This window comes from Ictidomys tridecemlineatus, chromosome 4 (assembly GCF_052094955.1).
Source record: "Ictidomys tridecemlineatus isolate mIctTri1 chromosome 4, mIctTri1.hap1, whole genome shotgun sequence".
Lineage (NCBI taxonomy): Eukaryota > Metazoa > Chordata > Mammalia > Rodentia > Sciuridae > Ictidomys > Ictidomys tridecemlineatus.
This window is the reverse complement of record NC_135480.1, coordinates 56,593,420-56,605,917: the sequence shown is the minus strand read 5'-3', so window position 1 is coordinate 56,605,917 and position 12,498 is coordinate 56,593,420. Positions and strand designations below refer to the sequence as shown.

General features: G+C 33.1%; 1 long non-coding RNA gene and 1 other non-coding gene across 2 annotated transcripts in view; one reads left to right on the top strand and one right to left on the bottom strand.

Annotated features, from left to right (window-relative positions):
• Positions 1-8,861, top strand: part of LOC144377114 (uncharacterized) — a 30,440-nt gene extending 21,579 nt beyond the window's left edge. Inside the window, exons 3-4 of the long non-coding RNA XR_013437774.1 lie at positions 7,831-7,905; positions 8,002-8,861. This is a non-coding gene — a long non-coding RNA (uncharacterized LOC144377114). The remainder of the gene's footprint in view (positions 1-7,830; positions 7,906-8,001) is intronic.
• A 3,346-nt stretch (positions 8,862-12,207) lies between these two features.
• LOC120890143 (small nucleolar RNA SNORD116) lies at positions 12,208-12,297 on the bottom strand. Its single transcript, XR_005734392.1, has one exon. It is a non-coding gene; the product is annotated as a small nucleolar RNA SNORD116 (small nucleolar RNA).
• Positions 12,298-12,498: the final 201 nt, after the last annotated feature.

Genomic DNA, 12,498 nt, shown 5'->3' with positions numbered 1-12,498 from the left:
GACAGTTGCTTAGTTGTAGAAAAACATTAGCTTTTCTTTTCTTACTTTTTTTTCTTGGATAGGACTCAGTTTTCTAAGTAATCAAAACCCTAAACCTAATAAAGACAACATGAAGCCTAGAAAACTATTTTGGCGAAACACAGAATCTTTGTTTTCTAGGCCAATTACCTAAAGGTAAAGAAAAACCTTACAATAATTTCTACTGAAGCAGACCAATGATCCAAGAAAAATTTACTATTTTAACAGAGAAGACCAAATTCTCTCCCTCTACCCCCACATAGTAGGTGTTTATATAAACATCTCACAACTACTCAAAGGAAATACTTTTACCTTAGGAAACTTTAAAATAAGAATAATTTATTTGAAATGATTTAATTAATTGACATTGATAATGTTATTTGAAATTCTTCACATTATTTAAAAATTGAAAATCTATTTTTAAAAGGTATGTACCGTCAGCCTCCTGAATAACTGGGATTATAGGTGTATACTACTGTTTTGATTTGCATTTCCCTGATACCAATGATATTAAAGATTTATCATATATTTGAGGCCATTTATATGTCTTTTGAGAAATGTCTATTCAGAACCTTAGCCCACTTAAAAATAGGTTATTTGCTTTCTGGCTATTGATTTGTTTTGAGTTGCTGATATATTTTGGATATTAACCTCTTCTTAGATTCATAGTTTGTAAATATGTTTTTGGATTCTGTGGGTTGTCTCTTTGCTCTTCTGATTGTTTCTCTTGTTGCATGGAAGCTTTTTAGTTTGATGTCATCCCATTCATAAATTTTTATTTTTGTTGCCTGTGTGTTTGGGGTCATATGCAACATATCATTTCCTAAATCAATGTTCTGAAGCATTTCCCTTATTTTATTTTAATGATTTCATAGTTTGGGTTTATATGGAAGTCTGATCTATTTTGAGTTTGTATTTGTAACCGATGAGAGACAGTGGTCTACTTTCACTTTTCTGCATGTGAATATCCAGCTTTCCCAAAATCATTTATTGAAAAGATAATTTTTTCCCTCAGGTATCATTATCTTTTTGTCAAAAATCAAATTGGCTGTAAATACATGGGGTTATTTCTAGGTTCTCTATTCTGAGAAGAATGACATTGGTATTTTGATAAGGATTACACTGAATCTGTGGGTTTTTTTGGGTAAAATGGACACTTTCATATTAATTCTTTTAATTCATGATTAATCGTATCCTTTTAAACTTCTTTCATCAGTGTTTTATTGTAGAAATCTTTTAATTTTTTTCATGAAGTTATCCCTAGGTATTTAGTTTTTAAGCTTTTGTAAATGGGATTTTTTTTCCAGATAGATTGCTAATTAGCATATAGAAAAACTGCAGATTTTTGAGCACTGATTTTTTTATGCTGCAAGCTTACTCAATTTACTTCAAAGCTTTTTAGTGGAGACTTTAGAAACCTATACACAAGATAATAAAGAAAACTAAATTTTAGTTTTGCATCAGTGTACTTTTGGTTAAAACACATAAAATTTAATTATCATACATAAAATTCCTTTCATAAGATTCATATTTCACAAACCTTTTACAACATTCCTATCTACACTTCTTATTTATTTATTTATTTATTTTTATTGATTTTTAAAATATATGACAGCAGAATGCATTACAATTCATTATACACATAAGCACAATTTTTCATATCTCTGGTTGTATATAAAGTATATTCACATCAATTCGTGTCTTCATACATGTACTTTGGATAATGATTTCCATCTTATTCTACTTTTATCATTGCTAATCCCCTGTTTTTTTTCCCCTTCCACCCCCGCCCTATCTAGAGTTCATCTATTCTTCCCATCCTCCTCCTCCCTACCCCACTATGAATCAGTCTCCTTATATCAGAGAAAACATTTGGCATTTGTTTTTTTGGAATTGGCTAACTTTATTTAGCATTATTTTTCTCTAACTCCATTCATTTACCTGTAAATGCCATGATTTTATTCTCTTTTATTGCTGAGTAATATTCCATTGTATATATATGCTATATTTTTTAACATTTATTTTTTTAGTTTTAAGTGGACAGATATCTTTATTTTACATTTATGTGGTGCTGAGAATCGAACTCAGTACCTCGTGTATGCCAGACAAATACTCTACCATTGAGCCACAACTCCAGCCCATGGCACATTTTTTAATCCATTCATCTATTGAAGGACATCTAGTTTGATTCCACAGTTTAGCTATTGTGAATTGTGCTGTTATAAACATTGATGTGGCTGTGTACCTGAAGTATGCGTTTTTAAGTCCTTTGGGTATAGACCGAGGAGAGGGATAGCTGAGTCAAATGGTGGTTCCATTCCCAATTTTCCAAGGAATCTCCATACTGCTTTCCATATTGGCTGCACCAATTTGCAGTCCCACCAGCAATGTATGAGTATAAATTTTTCCCCACATCCTCGCCAATATTTATTGTTGTTTGTATTCATAAAAGCTGTCATTCTGACTGGAGTGAGATGAAATCTTAGAGTAGTTTTGATTTGCATTTCTCTAATTGCTAGAGATGATGAACATTTTTTTTCATATACTTGTTGATTGATTGTATGTAATCTTCTGAGAGTGTCTGTTCAGGTCTTTGGCTCATTTACTGATTGTTTTTTTTTTTTTTTGTGTGTGTGTGTTTAGCTTTTTGAGTTCTTTATATACTCTAGAGATTAGTGCTCTATCTTATGTGTGAGGGTAAAATCAACACCCATAAAACAAAAGCATTTCTGTATATCCGGGACAAATCCTCTGAAAGGGAAATGAGGAAAACTACCCCATTTACAATAGCCTAAAAAAAAAAAGTTGGAATCAACTTATTGAAAGGTGTCAAAGATCAATACAGTGAAAAGTACAAAACCCTAAATAAAGAAATCAAAAAAGACCTTAGAAGATGGAAAGGTCTACCTTGCTCTTTGATAGACAGAATTAATATTATCAAATGACCATACTACCAAAAGCACTATACAGATTTAATGCAATTCTGATCAAAATCCCAATGGCATTCCTCATAGAAATAGAAAAAGCAATCATAAAATTTATCTGGAAAAATAAGAGACCCAGAATAGCTAAAGCATCCTTAGCAGGAAGCATCACTTAGCAGATGGCATCACTATACCAGACCTTAATTAAACCATACTACAGAGCAATAGTAACAAAAACAGCATGGTATTGGCACCAAACAGACTGGTAGACCATTGGTACAGAAGAGAGGACACAGAGTCTGCTTTGCTTTTTGTCCTTTCTCATTTTGAAACCATCAGTCATTCTACTTTAGGATAAAAATTTACTCTCTTTTTCCTGTAACTCAATATCCTTATACCTTGGAGTTTCTACTTACCAAAAGCACATCTTATTTTTCTTGTATATGGTTTTAAATAATCAGTTACATATGTAAATTATGATTCTTAACTCTTAGTGACATAGGTTTATAATGAATAGTAGGAAGCGAGAAATTGTGAAATGTCACACCAGAAATTTGCAGATCGATATATCTTTGAATCATAAGTTCTAGAAGCTTTTGTCTTCTCATTGTAGTTTGTTATTGTGGCACAGAACATGTTTACTAACAGTCTTAAATAATATTTTTAGTGTCTCCATAATAAAAAACTGTCAGAGGCAAAATTTTATCTCTATTCTTTTTTTACTCCCTTCATTTTGCTTTTGTTTTTGCTTATTTGCTTGCTGGTTTTGAGCATAAAATGGTTGATATAAACTTCTCTCAGTCTCAACTTTAGTTGTTAATGACAAGAATGTGAAAATCTTCTGGTATAAGGAAAACATGTTTTACATAGGAATTTTACCTTTTTACATCAATTTAACTGATTAATTTTTAAAAATTTATGCTTAGGGATTGGGGATATAGCTCAGTTGGTAGAGTGCTTGCCTTGCATTCACAAGGCCCTGGGTTCAACCCCCAGTACTACACACACACACAAAATATGCTTTGAGATTGCTCATGAAGATGAGACGATAACCAATGAACCACCATCTTAAGTTATTTTGCTTGCTGACTATCATTTTTTTTATTAGAATGTTAAACATCAGTAGTTGGGTTCATCCTAATAAAAATAACACATGCAAGGAATTTGGTTTCAGTTCACATTCTCCCGTTTTCTTTCCCTTCCTCCTTCCTCTCACCAGTCTCCTTCTTCTACTCTACTGATCTTCATTTTGTTTATTTATTTATTTGGTTGTTTGTACTTCTACATGAAGGTGAGATTCCTTGTGGTATATTTATATAGATGTATAGCATATTTTTTAAAAAATTCATTTATCATTTCCTCCCCTTTCCTGTCAGCACTGACCCTCTTAATCTCCTTATACTCTACTGATCTTCCTTAAGTATTTATAATATCTGATCCTCCTCTCCTTTCCCCCCTTATTTCGATCTAGTTTCCACATATGAGAGCTTGTTTGGAGGTTACAGGGGGAGGCAGCTATTCCCATATCCTATTCTCCTCTATCTGGGAAGGTCATCCTTTTCTACCAAGCATGCAGCTTCTGGAGGGAGGAACATGAAGCAATGAGGGAGGAAGAGGACACCTACCTAGCCAGCTAGATCAGCTGAATCAACCCTGGTGAGCAGTGGGGTGACAGATATTGCAGTTGAATGGCCCTTACATCCATAGCTTTCACATATAAGAGAAAATGTTTGATCCTTGATTTTCTGAGACTGTCTTATCTCACTTGGCATGATGTTCTTCAGATCTATTCATTTACTGACAAATGCAAATTTCCTTTTCTTTTGGCTAAGTAGAGGGCACCTGAGTTGAAACCATAATTTGGCTATTTTTAATCATGCTGCCATAAACATTGAGGGGGCTGTATTACTATAGTATGCTGATTTTAGTTTTTTTGGCAAAATACCAAGGAGTGGGATAGCTGGGTTATAGTCATTTCATTCCTAGGTTTTTTTTTGAGGAATCTCCATATTACTTTCCAGAGTGATTATACCAATTTGCAGTTCCAACTACAATGTATGATTGTAGCTTCCACCCCTACATTTTGCCAGCATTTATTAGTTTTGTATTCTTGAAAATTGCTCTTTGACTGGAGTGAGATGAAATCTTAGTGTAGTTTTGATTTGCATTTCCCTGATTGTTAGAGATGTTGAACATCTTTTCATATATTTGTTGGACATTTGTTTTTCTTCTTTTGAGAAGTGTGTGCTCAGTTCTTTTACCCATTTGTTGATTAGATTTTTTTTGGTATTAACATTTTTGAGTTCTTTTATATTGTAGACATTAATCCCTTGGGAGAGGAGCAGTTGGTAAAGATTTTCTCCAAATCTGTTGGTTCTCTCTTCAAGCTCCTAATCATTTACTTTGCTGTGGAGAAGCTTTTTAATTTGATGGTATCCCAAATATTGATTCTTGGTTTTATTTTGTGAGCTGTAGGGGTCTTATTAAGAGACTCAGTACCAGTATGATAATGTGTTCATTCTATGTTTTTGTCTAGCAGTTGTCAGTTTTCTTGTCTAATTCCTATGTCTTTGATCCATTTTGATTTGACTTTTGTGCAGGGTGAGAGTTGGGAATCTGATTTCCTTCTTGTCCAGGAATATATTCAGTTTCCCCAGTAACATTTGTTAAAAAGATTGTCTTTTCTCCAATATGTATTTTTGGCACCTTTATTAAGCATCAAATGGCTATAAGTATGTGAGTTTGTCTGTGTGTTTTCCATTTTGTTTCATTGGTTCTTATGTCTTTTAAAATTCCAGTATCACGCTGTTTTTGTTACTATAGCTTTGCAGTATAATTTCAGACCAGTTATTGTGATGAGTCCTGCACCACTCTTCTTGGTTAGTTTTACTTTGGCTATCCTGGGTCTCTTATTATTCCAAATGAATTTAATTTCTAATTTTGTGAAGAATGTCATTATTATTTTGATGGAGATTGCATTGAACTTACATATTTCTTTTGGTGATATGTCCATTTTTACAGTATTAGTTCTGCCTACCCAAGAACATGGGTATTTTTACATCTTCTAAGGTCTTCAGTTTCTTTCTTCAGAGTTTTATAATTTTTGTTGTCGAGCTCTTTCATGTCCTTGGTTAGATTAAATCTCAAGAATTTAATTTTATTTTTTTTGAGATTATTGTGAAAGGGATGGTTTTCCTGACTTATTTCTTTGAAAAATCACTGTTGGAGTATAGAAAAACTATTGATTTATGGGTGTTGATCTTATATCCTGCTGTTTTGCTGAATTTATCAGCTTTAGAAGTCTTCTGGCAGAAATTTTTGGTCTTTTACACATTGGGTCATATCATCAGCAAAAAATTTGACTTCTCTTCCTATTTGTACAACTCTATTTAGTATGGTATTGGCTTTGGCTTTGCTACAGATAGCCTTTATACTGTTGAGGTAAGTTCCTTTTATCCTAGTTTCTACAGATTTTTTTTTATGTGAATGGATGCTAGATTTTATTAAAGATATTATCTGCATTTATTGAGATTATCATGTGATTCGTGCCCTTAATTCTTAATTATCTTTATTGATTTGTATATATTGAACCAAATTTGCATCCCTGGTATATTATCTTCCTGATGTGTTTTTGAATGTAGCTTGCTCATATTTTATTTAGAATTTCAGCATCTATATTCATCAGGGATATTGGTCTATAATTTTCTTTCCTTGATGTGTCTTTGTCTAGTTTTAGTATGAAAATGGATTCATAGAATATATTTGAGAGTTTTCCTTTCATTTTCACTTCATGGAATAATTTGAGAAATATTGATGTTATTTCTTCTTTAAAAATGTCTGATAAAACTCAGCTGAGAATCCATCTGGTCCTAGGCTTTTCTTTGTTGGAAGATTCTTAATTGCTGTTTCAATTTTATTACTTGATAATGGTCTCTTTAATGTTTTTTATGTCTTTCTGGTTCAATTTAGGTAGGTCACATATGTCTAGAAACTTGTCATTGTCATCTAGATTTTCCAGTTTATTGGCATATAAAGTTACAAAAATATTTTCTAATGATCCTATGGATTTCAGAAGTGTCTGTGGTGCTATCTCTATTTTCATCTCCAAGTTTATTTATTTGGGTCTTCTCTTTCTTTTGGATAGTTTGGTTAAGCATTTACCAATTTTATTTATCTTTCAAAGAACCAACTCTTCATTGTCTTGTTAATGAATATTGTTTTCTATACTCAATTTTGTCTCTGATCTTCATTATTTCCTGTCTTCTACTAATTTTGGAATTAGTTTATTCTTCCTTTTCTAAGGCCTTGAAGTGGAACATGAGCTTATTTATTTGAGAATATATTTTTTAATGTAGGTACTCAATGCTATAAATTTTCCTTTTAGAACTCCCCAGAGATTTTGATATATCATAACTTTGTTCTCATTTATTTCTAAGAATGTCTTGGTTTCTTATCTCATTTCTTCTTTGATCTATTCTCTATTTTAAAAAGTTTTGGTCAATTTCCATGTGTTTATGTAGTTTCCATTATTTTTCTTGCTGTTGATTTCTAGTTTCTTTCCATTATGATCTGATAAAATGCACAAGATTATTTTGACTTTTTTTGGATTTTCTAAGATTTACATTGTGACCTAGAACATAATCTATTTTGGAAAAGTTTCCATGAATTGCTAAGAAGAGAAATCCAGCTGTTTGGGGGGTAAAATATTCTGTGGATGTCTCTTAAGTCCATTTGATTTATAGTATTATTTAATTTGGAAATATCTTTATCAATCTTATATTTTGATGATCTATTAATGATAAGTGTGTGTTGAAATCACCCATTATTATTGTATTAGAATCTATCTGATATATTTTTTTAAAAAAATGTTTATTTATTTATTTTTAAGGTATAGATGGACACAATACAATGCCTTTATTTTTATGTGGTGCTGAGGATGGAACCCGGGTCCTGCCCATGCTAGGTGAGCGCCCTACAGCTGAGCCACAATCCCAGCCCCTGACATATATATATATATATATATTTAAATATAGGGTTTTTTGTTGTTGTTGTTTGTTAGAGTCCAGCTCCAGCAGGGGGTCTCAGGAGACAAATGGATGGTGAGGAGTCTGAGAAAGGCGGCGGAGAAACAACACAGACACTAGAGTGAATGTGCTGATTCTGATTCTTGTGAAGTTAATCATATATACTTTTCATTTTGGCAGATTAACAGTATTTTGTGGTTACAAAACAAGAAACATTATTCAAGGAAACAAAATTTTATGTAGCTACAATTAGATAAGAAGAATGCATCTTGGCTTATGCATAAGCAAGCATTTTTACTTTCAGTTCGCGTTTTGCTTTGAGCTGTTTCTGCTTAGTTAGCTTTTAATAATAGTTAGAAATGTCCCAGACTATTGACCTATACCTTGACTATTCTTTCTTAACTTACTGACTAGAACCAGTGCCACGAATATGGCAAGTGGTTAACTTGAAAAGAGAGGCTACTAATTTTAATCAATCAAGAGGAAGAGCATCAAATCATTGTGCACAAGAACGAGAACAAGTTGCCCAGTACCAAGCACTAATCTGTCTTCTTAATATTAATTTTTCTTCTCTAGATTTTAATTTAATTTCTCAAAAATTTCCTTGACAAGGGAGAGAAATGAATTACAGTAGATGGGGTAGAGAGAGAAGATGGGAAGGGAGGGGAGGGGGGATAGTAGAGGATAGGAAAGGTAGCAGAATACAACAGTCACTAGAATGGCAATATGTAAAAACGTGGATGTGTAACCGATGTGATTCTGCAATCTGTCTACGGGGTAAAAATGGGAGTTCATAACCCATTTGAATCAAATGTATGAAATATGATATGTCAAGAGCTTTGTAATGTTTTGAACAAACAATAATAAAAAAAATTTCCTTGACTGTTTTTTTCTACAGGAGGTTTCTCATTAAACATTAACAATTTATGTTCCACAGCTGAATCATTGCATTTATAGCAAACAGATCTATTCTTTAGAAGTAGTTCATTAATTGGGAAAGTCATGTTTTTCCCTTCATGCTTCATGGTCATATGAGAAGCCGCAACTATACTTATTAACAGGAATACAAAAACAAACCAGCCCATTCCCAGAAACATGCTGCGCTCCTCCAGAGGATGGACACCTTGTGCCATCCACCTCAGTAGGGCCTTGCCTTTGCCTGAGTCAGGGGAGGGGTGCAACAGTTGTTGTTGTTTTTTAATATTTATTTTTTAGGTGTAGATGGACACAACACAATGCCTTTATTTTTATGTGGTGCTGAGGATCGAACCTGGGTCCCACCCGTGCTAGGGGAGCGCTCTACCGCTGAGTCACAACCCCAGTCCTCTATCTGATATTTAATGTCAAGAGGTATTTGTATTTATGTAATTGGGGGTACTGATATTTGGAGTATATATTTGCCATGTTTATATCTTCTTGTTGGATTATTCTCTTTTAAGGCTCACTTCTGACTTCTCAATTCAGATTCTAAAATCAAAGAAGGCCAGAAATGAGATATTCCAAGCTCTAAAATAAAGCAATTGTCATTTTTTTTTGCTTGAAATCTGCATCATCAGATATAAGAAAGTTACTTCAGCTTGTTTTTGGACTGCATTTGTATGGAACATTTTTTTCATCTTTTTATCTTTAGCCTTCCAATGTCTTTGTCTATGAGATGAATCTCTTGCATCTTGTTTTTTTTTTTTTTTAAAAAGAGAGAGTGAGAGAGGAGGGAGGGAGGGAGAGAGAGAGAGAGAGAGAGAGAGAGAGAGAGAGAGAGAGAGAGAGAATTTTTAATATTTTATTTTTGTTCTCGGCGGACACAACATCTTTGTTGGTATGTGGTGCTGAGGGTCGAACCCGGGTCACACGCATGCCAGGCGAGCGCCCTACCACTTAAGCCACATCCCCAGCCCTGCATCTTGTTTTTTGATCCAGCAAATAGCTTATAGTTGCATCTTGTTTTTTTGATCCATTCTGCTAATCTTTGTCTTTTAATTGGAAAGTTGAGACAATTCATATTCAGTGTTTGTTATTTCCTGTCATTTTGATTTTTTTGATATATTTAATATTTAATCATATCTTAATTCTCATTTGGTTGATTATTCTTCTATTGGTCTTTCTCTACTTAGAAGTTTTGGGATTTCTTTTGGTTTTGATTTCCTCCCTCTGCAGTTTATCTTTAAGTATTCTTTTTAGTACTGGCAGGTTGTTCATGAATCTTTTTAGTTTGTCTTTGTAAAGAAAATATTTTATCCCTACTGAATTTGAAAGAGAGCTTTGCTGGATATAGAAATCTTGATTGGCAATTGTTTTCTTTTAGAGCTTAGAACATCTATTATTCTTGGCCTTCTTTGGTTTTTGGGTTTGAGTTGAGAAGTCAGGAGTGAGCTTTGTTGGTTTGCCTCTAAATGTGACAATGTTTCTCTTTTGCAGCTTTTAGTATTATTTTCTTGTTTTCTGCATTCATCATTTTGATTATGATATATCTTGGTGAGCTTCTTTTCTGATTTGGTCTATTTGGAATCCTGTACGTTTCCTATATGTGGATGTCTTTCTCATTTCTGATATGGCAAAAGTTTTCTGTTACTATCACAATGAAAGTATTCTGAATACTTTTAACCTGTATCTCTGTATTCTTCTCTATCCCAATGATTCTCTGGTTTGGTCTCTTGATGTTATCCCAGAGTTCTTGTATATTCTGATAATGTTCTATCATTTTTCATCCTTTATTGCATACCGTGTACTCAAGTGAATTTTCAACAAATCAAAGTGGAAGGTGAAAAAATGTCTGAAATATTTTGAAAAATTTATCAGAGGTGAGGCAGAAGATAGCAGATGTAAACTGTTATGAAGAAATAGAAAATTAATTGAAATAATGAAACAATAAAGAGAGAAAGAAGGAATAGAAAAATTTGTGTGTTAGTGGCGGAATAGAGTGAAGAAGGAGAGATAGAAGGGAAAAGAAGCTAATCATGAACAAATGAGCAAGTGTAGGATCCAAATAACTTGAATCCTTGTATAATTATACTCCACCTAAGTCAATTCAAGTCTAAATAATTATAAAATGCAGAAGAAAGTTATCAGTGTGAAAGTAAAACTATATGATATATATGACATATTTTTTCAACCCATCTACACAAAAAGAACTCTCTCTCTCTCTCTCTCTCTCTCTCTCTCACACACACACACACACAAAATCATGCATATGGAAAAAGTAAAAATAATACAATACAAAGCAATGATATTTGAAGAAATTTGGAAAGTTAAAATTTTAAAAATGAATAAAAAATAAATAAAGGGAATACAGAGAAAACAAGAAATACGTAAAAATGAAAAAAAGAAGAAAAGACTCTTAAAAATATATATTTTTAAGTTGTAGATGAACACAATACCTTTTATTTTATTTATTTATTTTTATGTGGTGTTGAGGCTTGAACTCAGTGTCTCACATGTGCTAGGCAAGCATTATGCCAATGAATTACAATCTAAGCCCCAGAAAAGAATATTTTTTTTAAAAAATTTCTGTTTGTTCTTTTTAGTTATATACAACAGTAGAATGCATTTTGAGATATCATTCATACATGGAGTCTAACTTCCCATTTTTGTAGTTGTATATCATATGGAATGAAACTGCTTATGCATACATATATGAACATAGGAATGTTATGTCCAATTTAATTTTTGTCTTTCCCATTCCTATCCCTTCTCTACTCCCCTCTGTCCAATTTGGTGAACCTCTACCCCACTTCCCCCATTGTGAGTCAGTATTTGTATATTAGAGAGAACATTTGGCCTTTGTTTTCTGGGGATTGACTTATTTCGCTTAGCATAATAGTCTCCAGTTCCATCCATTTACTGACAAATGCTATAATTTCATTCTTCTTTAGGGCTGAGTAGTATTCCATTGTGTATATGTATCACATTTTCTTTATTCATTCCCTAAGTTGGTTCCATAGCTTAGCTGTTGTGAATTGAGCTGTTGTGAACATTGATGTGGCTGTGTCACTGTACTATGCCAATTTTAGGTCCTTGGTATACAGACTGAGGAGTGGGATAACTGGGCCAAATGATGGTTCCATTCCAAGTTTTCTGAGGAATCTTTTACTTCTTTCCAGAATGGTTGTGCCAATTTGCAGTCTGACCAGCAGTGTATGAGTGTACCTTTGTCCTCACATCCTCTTTAGTACTTATTGTTACTTGTATTCTTGATAATTGTCATTCTAACTGGAGTGAGATGAAATCTCAGTGTAGTTTTAGTTTGCATTTCAGAAAAGACTTTTTTTAAATAGAGTTTTCACTCATTTTGTTCTGCTTCCAAGGAATGTTTTTGTGGGAGTCATCATCGATCAACATAGTATTTCTTAATAATATGTTTCTGACTTTCTGTGTCTTTAGAGTTCCTTTTGTAGTGCAGTATTAAATTTCAGTGAATTCCCTTTGTTACTTACTTCTCTGAGGAACAGTCTGTCACTGTAAATCTGGTGCTGAGAAACTGCTGGGATTGTACCCTTCCTTGAATCTGCCATCTGCTGCCCTCTCACTAACTGTAA